This window comes from Sinocyclocheilus rhinocerous, unplaced genomic scaffold, assembly GCF_001515625.1.
Source record: "Sinocyclocheilus rhinocerous isolate Xijiao unplaced genomic scaffold, SAMN03320098_v1.1 scaffold2818, whole genome shotgun sequence".
In the NCBI taxonomy this organism is placed as follows: domain Eukaryota; kingdom Metazoa; phylum Chordata; class Actinopteri; order Cypriniformes; family Cyprinidae; genus Sinocyclocheilus; species Sinocyclocheilus rhinocerous.
The window spans coordinates 164,555-172,614 of NW_015640329.1; positions in this window are offsets into that span (position 1 = coordinate 164,555).

Sequence of the window (8,060 nt, forward strand, 5' to 3'; positions counted from 1 at the left end):
TAAGTTTTGTTTCAGTTTTAGTTAATTTAGTACATCTAGTTAAAATAAATTAACATGGGAAATGTTGACTAGCAGAAATAAGTTTAAGTTTTTAATATTTTATTTCATTTCAGTAAACATTTATTTTATTTCAAATAACAGTTTTTAAATGTTTTTTTAGATTTAGTTACCTATAATAATCTAAGAATAAGAGTGATTAGATTAGATCAGAAATTTTTTATCTAGAAATTAAAAATTAAAAATCCTCATCCTAATGAAGTTTGTTTTTGCCACAGCAACACTGGAGGTTTAAAGGCACAATTTTGAAACAATGTAGAGAATGAAAAGTGCAATAAAAAAATAAAACTGCTTTTAATCCACAATCAGTATCTAGTAAACATATATTGAAATAACTACATATTATAGGGAAGCCTCATCTTAACTGAACAGAATGTTTATGGATGTAAGAGGTGTCTGAGGTGTAAACAGAGCCCTCTAGTGTCCGTCAGACATCAGCTCTGCTGTTATTCTTCAGGTCTTCACAGCAGCAGAATTAGAGATGGCAGTTTCACATTACACACACACACCTTCACTATTTAAACTATATGAATGACATATTTAGGATCCTGAACCTTTGTACTCTGAGCTCGGGGCGACTCGACACATTCCAGCACTCTTACCCTAGACGTGACCCGCGCTGAACCCTGACATTCAGATGAACCCAGAGGTCACGGGCAATGTTTTCATTTCATCAAAACCACACACACACACACACACACACACACATATATATATATATACACACACACACACACACACACACACATATACACACACACAGACACACTCATATATATACACACACACACACACATATACACACACACACATATAGACACACACACACACACACACACATACACACACAGTCACACACAAACACATATATATACACACACACACACACACACACACACACACAAACACATATATATACACACACACACAGACACACACACACAATATGGCAGAGGAATCCAAGAACTCTGGATAACGTTCTGGCAAGTTATGAACAAATGTTCTTCCAGTTCGTTCAAAGTTAACAGGTCTTTAATAATGTTCTGAAAAATGTTAACACAAAAAAAAAATATTTATACATCATTCTTCTCATTCTGACATCTAATTCATGGAATGATTTTTTTCCACTGAAATGTTTTAGTTGGATGTTTCTTAAATGTTTCAGAGAACATTCAAAAGTAACATTACCATGATGTTTGCAAAATTATCAAACAGAATGTTCCCTTAACGTTTGCATAACCAAGAAAAAAAGATAAAAAATATTCTTAGAACTTATTTTGTTAGCTGGGTATACTTGAAGTAAAAGTAAACAGAAAGTCAGTAATAAAATACGTTTGTTCTGTTTCCAGGTTTGATCTTCTATTTAAAATGTAAATGCTTAGAGCTGAACCAATAAATAACAGATAAAAATAAAAGTACCATAAGAATTTGTCCCCCTCACTGGCTCTGTCCTAAAACCTAGTGAACGCCCTACATAGACAACATTTTAAGGCATCATAAACAGTAAATGTGCTACTGACACAAAGCCTGTTCCAAAAAATAAATAAATAAATAAAATAATAATAATAATATATATATTCTATATATATTATTAATATTTTTATTTTTTCAAAAGTTCAAAGTTAGACAAAGATTATTGCAGTACATTTTAAAAGAAAATACAATTTCAGTCTTTCTACTGCAACATTTTACATTTATTTCAATGCGTTACTTGCCATTTGCTTGTAATTATTAGTGAAATTTACTAGCAATTTCTGGGTAAAAACTCCAATTTATTTCCAGTGTATAATCAATATAAAATATTTTACCCAGTGTTTATGTGTGCTGTGTATTTTTTTTAAAATTTTTTATTGATTGATTGATTGATTGATAATTATCAAACCTTTATATTAGAAATATGCTAACAGCAAACTCCAAGGTTTTGGAACAGAGCCACAAACTAGTGATGGATTTCCTTCAATTGTTGCTCACTGCCATCATGTGGCCACACAGAAACAACACGCAAACGAGTGTGTGGAGGAACAGCATGTGCTGGTGGTCTGAAGTAATTCAGCACAGCTGTGAAAAACACCTAGGGGTGTGTGTGTGTGTGTGTGTGTACTTCAGATTAACACAGCTTGGCATCCCCACCTGGAGCCGGCACTCTGCATTGGCAACGGGGCACCCGGGTCTTGTTTACTTCCCCTGTTAAACATTACAGCCGCTCTGCTCAAGCCGACCATCACTGAAACGGACACACAAACCGGCAGAGAAGCATTTTAGCCATCTCTCCCCAGGTAAAAAAGAAATACACTTAAGTTGGTTCACTTATTAGATTTTAATTGTACTACACTAAGTACATAATAAATGTGTTATTTTGGAACAACTTTAAGTATGTTAATTGTTCTTTAAGATGAATTTTAAGCAATATATTTTAACATGTTTGTGTTAAAATGGAACCACTTCATGTACCTTTAGTGTAAATTAAGTGTACTTGACATTTCATTTAAAATACACTTTTATACTTCTTGAACTACAGTTAAGAATATTTTAAGCTTCACTTTAGTGTGCCTCAAGAACATTTTCAATAGCATATCTATTCATTAGAAATGCATTACCAGTACACTACAAGAGCCACTCTTGGTTTATCATAAATCTATTTTTTCAGTATTCAAAATGGCATATTAAAAGTGCGAAAATTATTAAATGAAATTAAACATACACTTTCAAATCTAGAAATATTTAGTGTACTGTGTCTTCTTGTGTATGTTTCAATAAACTCTCTGAGATGTACAGCAGCACACAAACTTTTGACCAAAATAATTATAGTAAGTTACTAGAAAACAAAGCACAAAAGTGAACAATATAGTATTTTTACAAACTCAAGTTAAGCCTGCAAGTAGCTGAACGAAACATAGAAACAGAACTTTTTAAACCTTTGAGATTCACTGATACTGTACGAGATAAAAACATACTTACTACTCTCTTCTTTGCTCGTCTCTCTGATTTCAATGTCAATTGTCTTCTATTGCAACAGCAGCTGATCTGAAAACAACTCATTTTAATTAATATTTCACAAAGAAAAAAGGGGGGAAAAAACAGGCATATAATGATTAATGATCTTCACAGCCTTAGTTTCAGATTTCCTCTCTCTTAAACGCATCCCTGTTTACAGTTTAATCTTTGTATCCATCTATAACTAGAAATAGCCCTATCCACATCTTCATCTGTCCGACTTGGCAGAAGCACCTTTTAAGCACCCATTAAGTTGATCTCGGGAGGCAGGAGATGACCTGAGGCCCATTTCAGGTTAAGTGAAAACTCTGAGTATGTTAACCCTGAAATTACGGAAACTCTGGGTTTTCCGTTTCAGAATGGGAGGTATTTTAAACCCGAGAAAGCAAGGTAAGTCAAGCCCATTTCTAAAAGAGAGGTAACTTAACTCTGTGAACCTAACCTTAGATGAATGTTCCGACTAGAATGTTTCAGGGAAAAAAAAAAGAACCTCACATGAATGCTATATAAATGTGTTTGTGCTAATGTTTTGAGAGCATTAACGTTCTGAAAACATTCCCTGTTAGATGTGTAGCGGCATGTTTGAGCTGCAGGATGCATTTTGAATAAAATTAATTTTATTGCATTATTTTTAAATAAAATAAGAATGTTACTGGACGAGACTTTATTCAACATAATAATGTTGCTAACAAGCTGCTACACCAAATTCACAAAAAAACAACAAGAGAACCCATAAAAAACAGACAAACATCTCTATCTCTAAACATCTCGATTTGTTCCACGTAAACAGGAATTTACGAATAGTTACAGAAGAATAAATCAATATCTTTGGCAATTTACATTATGCCAGTGCAGGGATTTATACATACCTGTTATTATTTATAACATCAACTGCTATTAAACAAACTGTTCTTGACTTTAAATAATTAGAACATGAGCATGCAGATAGTTTTGTTTTTTTCTATTAAAATTGTTGGTATTGTGTTGCAAGTAGTTAATTTCTCGTATAAACTACCGATCAAAATGTTTGGGGTCAGTATTAGTACCTTTATTTAGCAAAGATGCATTAAACTGATCAAACGTGCCAGTAAAGTCATTTATAATGTTACAAAAGATTTTAATTTCAAATAAATGCTGTTCTTTAGAATTTTCGATTAAAAAAAAAAAAAAAATGTATCACAGTTTCCACAAAAATATTGTGCAGCACAACTGTTTTCAACATTGATGATAATCAGAAATGTTTCTTGAGCAGCAAATCAGCATATTATTATGATTTCTGAAGATCATGTGACACTTTGAAACCTCTTTCTTTTTCTTTCTATTCTCTGCCACGTCTCCTGTGCTGCGGTGAAAGGCCGTGCCTTCAGTTGTTAAAGTGATGTGTAAAAAATGATTGAGGGTTTCACCGGCGTCCGTCAACACGATATTCACCCGTGAGCGACGCTGACACCAATCCAGCACCTGAAAAACAGCCAGAAGATGGAAAAGACAGAGAATGGAGGGTAAAATATGTTGCGATTCTTGCTGAGGTGGATAATTGACCCCCTGATTGACCCCTCACTGCAAAAAAACGACTTTCTTCCTTTTGTCTGGTTTTCCAGTACAAATATCTAAACATTCGTAAATCAAATCAAAATGTTACAAACATCTATCAGTGTGGTCAGAAAAATAATCATGTTTTGTCTTTGAATTAAGAATATTTTTCTGAACCCATTGGCAGATAATTTGTCTTGTTTTAAGCATAAACTCACTTCTGATACATTTTTCAGAAAACAAGACTTAATATAGTTATTTTGCTTCTCAAGCAAATGCGTCTTGATTTTAGATATTTAAAAATACTGAGTAAGAAAATCTTTTTTTTTTTTTTGTATAACCGGAGGATCCGACGCTGGTTAGGACACACTAAAAACCTCTGCATTGTGTAGACACTGAGTTGCGTTGAACAATCAGACTCGGGACAGCAGACTTTCGCTTATCTGGATCTTTTAAACCGATACAAGGGAAAACAGGCCTCATTGTTGTCTCTCCCATGCGGTTACAAAGCAAAAAGGGCGAGGAGGATGAAACAAACTGAGCAGAGAAAAATCACATTAAACAAGAGAATAATGTAAAGCAGAAAACATACCTGACACAACACAGAAAACAGGCAGCCTCTGAATAAACTGCCCTTAATGTTGTCTAGAAAATATAACGTGCATGGATCAGCATGTGCTCTCGTTCTCACACTGAGACAAAAGACAAAAATAAAGGGGTGAAATGACAAAAATGATCACACAGTTAAGTAAAATAACATTACACACATGAACTGGGGTGAAAATATGAATATAAAAGTGATGATTGCAATAAATTAAAAATTAAATCAGTGTCAAAAGAACACTTTGAAGAATCTCCCACGCGGTTACAAAGCAAAAAGGAAAGAGGAGACGACAAAACGGAAGTTACGTTGACCCATGACACCACAACACTGTAAATTCTAATTAGTAAACCTTACTTAAAAAAAGAAAGCAAACTGATTGCCTTGAAAAAACCAAGTAATGTGAAATAAGAATAGTTTTTTGCACTAACAAAGGTTTATTTAGTGTTGTAAACTTACACGCAAGTTCTGGTAACTCAGAATTACTATTTTCACAACTAAATGATTAAGCGCTGTATACTATGTGTTTATTTCAAACAACACATTTAATTAGGTTGAGCTAAACTAATGTAACATTTCCTGCAACTTGAAAGTTACTTGAACAGCAATCTAATTTACTTGCTAAAACCATGTAAACCGATTGCCTTAAAAAAAAAAAAAGTAAGCGTTACTCCAGTAACTCCAGAATCTGTAAGTGTTTTTTTCGACATTAGGGTAATCCAAATGTACCGTATGACAGCAGGGGCGCAACTGCACATTTGCTGAGGGGTATGCAAGATCAGTGTTGGCGCCACCCTGTATTCTAGCCCCTAAACACTAACTCCTGCAGAAAACTTGTGCATGGAAGGATACAAACTCATCAGGGGTGAAAAAAGTGACAAAGGTTCGAACCCCCTCCCCCATTTTCAATGCCATAGGGGGAAAAAAAGAAAAATGAAAAGTGTGTTGTAGGCCTGGGCGATAAAACGGTATCGATATTTATCGACGGTACACCCTCTTCGATAACGATAGAAAAAATGTTCGCTATAGCGCACGCTATAGGCACGTGCTCTGAGTGACGCAGACCGCACACACAAACACGAACACATGCTGAAATGAGTGCTGTGCCTGCCTGTGATGAGGAGATTGTGAATCAGAACGCATATTCAGCGCATTTTTTAGACGGACAAATATGACTGGTGCTCTCACGTCTCACACAAGAGATGCATAGAAAGCCATGCAACGTTAAAACAGTTTAAACTTTTAGAAAACACGTCACGAATTTGTGGAGGTTTATTCCTTTTCACTGCGTCTCATATGTTTTTAAAGGCAATCTGTGTGAATGGCGATTCGGCTCTTTGTATTAAGCAATGCATAAATACATGATGCTGTTTTGTTCATAATTGTTTATGCAATTTATGAAATTATGTTTGATTATATGAGTTAATTTAGACGTAATGCACGGTTTTCTTTTTATAGACAGTTATTTCCTTTGCGCTGGCAATTTAATGCGCTGCATTATTTTGCTCATAGCGCCCTCCTGTGGCCTCAGGAGACAAGCCAAAAGTTTCCTTCAGACCTATTTAATCTGCATATAAAACATCAGAAATGAGATATTTGTTTAATTTTTATTTTGTGTTTGACTGTTAAAACAAAAAATATTTGTTGTTTGTCTCAATAAATTGGGTTAATTTAAAAATACAGTGGTTAAATGTAAAAGTTTTTTTCTATTGCTCTTTGTTTTAAAAAAGGTTATAAAAAATGTCAATAATTATCGATACCGAACGATATGAAACATTATATCGTTGATAAATTTTTTAGCTATATCGCCCAGCCCTAGTGTGTTGTATAACATCCCTTTTAACTCCTGATAGCTTTGGATCATTTAAATCAAATGAGTATCATTTACCATTTCCACGCCGTAATATTGCTCTTTTCACATGTTTTGATTTTGGATTTATATTTAGACATTATAAAATCACTATTATAACATTTAAAAATCACTTCATGTCAAAGTTCAGCATTGTTTTATACTAAGTATGAAGTAGCAAGAGTTTTCAAAAAACTAATCGGATCTACTTGAATCACACAAATGGCCTATTTTGAATTCAAAACGACAATTTTTTGTTTCCTTGTTAATAATCTTCTCAGTTCCTTTCAAATGTAAATCAAATGCCAATTCACAAACATTGTGACTTTAAAAAATTTTTTTGAGCAATAGAGCTACTCAGAAATGAACTGATATTAACGCTAATCACTTTGCCCTCTTAGGCAAAAACGTTAAATGTTGAATGACTTTATAGAGTAAGCTTACCAATTTCTGTTAGTTAACTTGGATATTGCTGTCCTTATTTTAATGCATTGTTCTTTTTCCCCTTTGTCTTTTCTGTTCTGCGCCCCAGAGCGTTTCTGCACCAGTAATGTTTCGAAGGGTGAGCGGTTGATATGTACTCAGTTTATTATACATTTAGAACTCATTAAAAATGCTAAAAAACGTTAAATAAAAATGTTTCAATACATTATTTTTACCAACTAAGCTTTTTATTATTTATAACGTTTTATCACCCATGATTTTGGCAAAATGGCGCCTCCCTCTGTGCGGTGCACCTATGCACTGCATATACTGCATACCCTGTTTTTGTGCCACTGTATGACAGTCCAGAAGCAAATGGTAGATTCTGGAGACTGTTCTTTGCAATACTGGCCTAAACAATGATGGCAGAAGACACAGGGTCAAGAAGATTTGGAGAAGTACATCTTCATCCATGATAGTCAGCAACCCAACAGATACTAGTGCCCAGACTGCATCAACATCAGACACCTGTATAAAACCACACAAAAACAATATTAATAGGGAAATGTGGATTATGTGTCCTGCCTACACCGCCATGCAATT